The sequence below is a fragment of the Microtus ochrogaster genome, chromosome 22 (assembly GCF_000317375.1).
Source record: "Microtus ochrogaster isolate Prairie Vole_2 chromosome 22, MicOch1.0, whole genome shotgun sequence".
In the NCBI taxonomy this organism is placed as follows: domain Eukaryota; kingdom Metazoa; phylum Chordata; class Mammalia; order Rodentia; family Cricetidae; genus Microtus; species Microtus ochrogaster.
The window spans coordinates 1,401,019-1,404,987 of NC_022023.1; the positions used below are offsets into that span (position 1 = coordinate 1,401,019).

A 3,969-nucleotide genomic window follows, 5' to 3' on the forward strand; every position below is an offset into this window, starting at 1 on the left:
GCATCCGGGTAGGTCTCTCCCCACCAGGCACACAGACCCTCAAGCATCCGGGTAGGTCCCCCAGGCACACAGACCCTCAAGCATCCGGGTAGGTCCCTCCCCAGGCACACGGACCCTCAAGCATCCAGGTAGGTCCCCCCTAGGCACACAGACCCTCAAGCATCCAGGTAGGTCCCCCCTAGGCACACGGACCCTCAAGCATCAGGGTAGGTCCCCCAGGCACACGGACCCTCAAGCATCTGGGTAGGTCTCTCCTACACAGTGCATTGGTGTTCGTCCTGGGCAAAGTTGTGACATCCTAAAGCTCATGGTGCATTGTTTTCCACACTCACTAAAAAGATATTGGCTGGAAGCTAGAGGGATGGCTCAGCAGCTAACAGCACTGGCTGCTCTTCCAGAAGATTTGGGTTGCATTCTCAACATGACAGCTCACAGCCATCTGCCTCACCCCAGTTCACGGTGATCCAACAGCCCCACAGCATCAGGCACAAACATAGTGCGCAGTTACACGCAGGCAGGGCACCCATACGCATAAATAAAATAACAATTAAAAATACGTTTACTGAGTACCTATGTGCCAGACACTGTGCTGAGTCCTGAGGGTGTAATTATTGGAATGAATACATTAATACACGTTAATTAATAAGGACAGCAAGCGTGTTCTGTCCTTTCATAGAACCCACAGCCTGCTGAAGGAAACAGCCAGTCAATAAGGAAGTAATTAATAACCAGATACTTAACCAGACAGTGTGTGTCAGACAGGGAAGGAGACCACTCTAAGGAGCAACACTTAATACACAATATGAAAGGAAAAAACTAACTAGGCTATAGCTGGAGAGGGCTTAAGTTCAAAGATGGGAGGTCATGCTGGAAGGGACTTGGCATTGAAAACCTCGGCACTGGAGTATAGAGAGAAGACTGCTATTTTAGGAAATCATGTACTCTCTGAGCTTGTATCGCCCCTGGATTATTTGCATTGCCAATTCCTCAGGACAGTTGAATAAGATGACGCTTGAAAGAGCTTTGCATGTAGGAAGTCCTCAGTAAACGATAATTGGAAATTCTTGCAAATGGGAGAGGAAGGAAGGAGAGCAAAGATCAGGTCTTTATTGGCACCAGGGGAAGAGGCTTAGAGAGGGGGAGAGGCCCGCAGGGCCTTGAGGGTGCTGGGGGCAGTTTGTTTCATTCCCAGTATATGGCCAATGCCTCAAGGGCTTCTGCAGGGCTGTGGCCTGCACGGGGATGAGTAGGGAATTCCCTGATGGGAGCTCAGCAAGGGACTCGGTTCTCTTTTGATTTTCTTTGAAGTGCCGTGTTCCTTATGGCTTCCACAGCTATCTACACTTAGAATGCTCAGCAAAGCCAAATACACTCTCCAGTCCTTTAAAAGTGCTCAGTAGCCCCTAGTGAAGTCACTGAAGAGATAGGATGAAACAAACATTTAATTTTAGCCTAAGGTCCTCTTCAGTCCACCCCGCGTCCCCCGAGGGATGCACGGTAGTATTATGTTTGCATTCTTTGTATACACTTCTGTGGTATAACAACATAGGTGCCCCCTCGTTATCTACTATTGCAGGTGTCAAAGGAATGTGGAGGGGATTAAGTCACTGCTCTGGCCTACAGGAGATTGCAGGCCTGTTGCGGACATCAGATCAGGCTAGGCAAGAAGTGGTTATTGAACGCAGAGTCTATGTTAGAGACTCAAAGTGGGGGATCAGGTAACCACTTCAGAGAAGCAGAGAATGCATGAGCTGTCTTCAGAAACAACTCATGTCCCTGTTGAAAAGAGGGTAAGAGGGTGATTTAGGTCAGGTGTTGGAAATGCAGGAATGCCAACAGATGGTGATCAAGTACCTGTAATCCCAACACTCGGAGGCAGGGAGAACAGGAGCGCAAAACCAGCTTCCGGTGCGCTGGTGTTTGAAATTGCTGCTTTAGTTCCATGAGACTCCTCCGGGGACAGAGAACGGCCTTGGGCGTATTGTTTGTTTCTGTGTGTGAGAGAGAGGATATGAATGAGAATTGCGGTGTCAAAAAATTTTAAAAATTTCCGTCTAAGGACTTAGCTGGTGGCAAAGCTGAAGATAGCACCAGTCTGCCTGAACCTAAGGGCCTCTATTCCTGTCCTGATGCCATTTTCTTCCTGGTCTTTGAATAATGACCTCCCAAGCCTTTAAAGACTCGGTGTGCATTCTGGGGGATGTTCTAGGGAAGGGGCTTCCCGCTGATTTTCTCACGATGTTAGAGCCTCTGCTAGACAGGGATTAACACTGCACGGGTCAGCCATGTTTGCGAAACTCCACCAAGGGGCCCACTATTTATGCTTCCCCGAATGGGAAAGTGGTGGTTAGGGCACTGAGCACAGTGGGAGGACGGTGTCCCGAAAGAACGTTCATCTGAGTTCCATTGACTGAGACACGTGGGGAGCAGAAAACAAAAAACCCCAATGTTTGTGCCTGAGTGTTCTTAAGTAATCTACAACATGAGAACCTTTTGTGGTAATGGGACCCAGATGTCCTCTGTGTCTGTGTCCCTCATGCAGGCATGATTTCCTGGGAAGGGGAGTCCGTATGTCGAACAGCGTCTCATTGAGAACATGGAATGATTCCATAGACGCCGTGGCAGTGATTAGAGACTTAACTGTTGTGTCCTGCCTGGATCAGTGGGTGCCTGGTTCCCTAACAGACGCCTCGGGGCTTGGGAAGGCAGGATGGGAAGAGCTTTGAGATCTCACTGTGCAGATGTGTTGAAACACGAACAGTTTGTCCAGCATATTGATTCATGTTTGTGTAGCTGGTATATATTTGTGCATTTTTTAATCATAAAAATTACACAAAAGCTCCAGCTTTGAATGGGGTCCTACATTTTAAAAACAACTCAGAAATACCTATTATGTGGGAACTGTGGGTTTTTCAGTTGCTCTCAAGCTCCTCGAGCCCTGTTGTGTTAGTATCAGCTCACATACCTAAGTCTTACAGTTCCTCCCATTGCTCCAGAACCCGCCCCTCTCCCTCTGACTCTGCACCAGCAGAGCTATCATTCACGACCCTGTCTACTGCCCAGAGCTGCCTAGGAAACCTATACTCCCCTCTGTTAGGTGTGGCGGACCTCATTAATGCCTTCTGGGAAAGCAGACCTCAGAGGGCCGAGGTTTGGCTTTGGCAGATCTCAGAATGCTGAGAACCTTAAACCTTTCAGTTTTCAGCTGAAATGACTGGCAACAGAATGTGACATCTGAGGTTGCATGACCTGCGATTGCCGCAATTAACCACATGATCTCGCATGTTCCCACTGGGGCCTCTGTGGTGGCTTCCCTACCAGGCAGGGGTTTCCTTTGGAGGGCATTGAGATCCTCCTGGGCCCTGTAAGGCTCCGCTCGCGGTCCTTTTAAAATGCCTTTTAGTGTAAAGCTTCAATATTGGAAATCTAACACCACAGTATTTAACCGTGAGGCTGGAGGTGTGTGATGGCCTGGAACGGGAAACTTCATAGGGTGTTTAATAGGGAGAGCGGGGAGTATCGTGGCCGAGCGTGGACGGACTGAGCAGAAGGTCAGTGTTACCTGACTCTACCGTCTGCTATTCCTTTGGATTTATTTTCATTTCTGTCGTGCAGTTCTCTTCAAGATGCCTTTTGGTTTTGCCCACTGCAGGGAGGTGATGCACAATCGGGTCTTTGCTCTCTTAAGAAAGATGTGTATGTTATCAGAAATATGCAAATGTAACTAATCTTACCATTATCTTTTGGTAATATGAGAAGCATTAGATGCTGAGGTACTGACCATTAGTGGTTTACATTTGACTTCTTTGGGAGGCTCATTAAAAGGCTTTTTGTTGCTTTCTGAAAATTTTCGACCCCTTCCCTACCTTGTCATATAGGAAGGGAGTGGGAGATCCGTAACGGGTAGTGTCCATGTCGCAGAGTGTTAGATCCGTAACGGGTAGTGTCCATGTCGCGGAGTGGGAGATC

General features: G+C 48.3%; 1 protein-coding gene across 1 annotated transcript in view; it reads left to right on the top strand.

Moving 5' to 3' along the window:
* Uvrag (UV radiation resistance associated) overlaps window positions 1-3,969 on the top strand; it is a 224,483-nt gene that overhangs the window by 128,385 nt on the left and 92,129 nt on the right. The gene's annotated exons all lie outside the window — the stretch shown is intronic.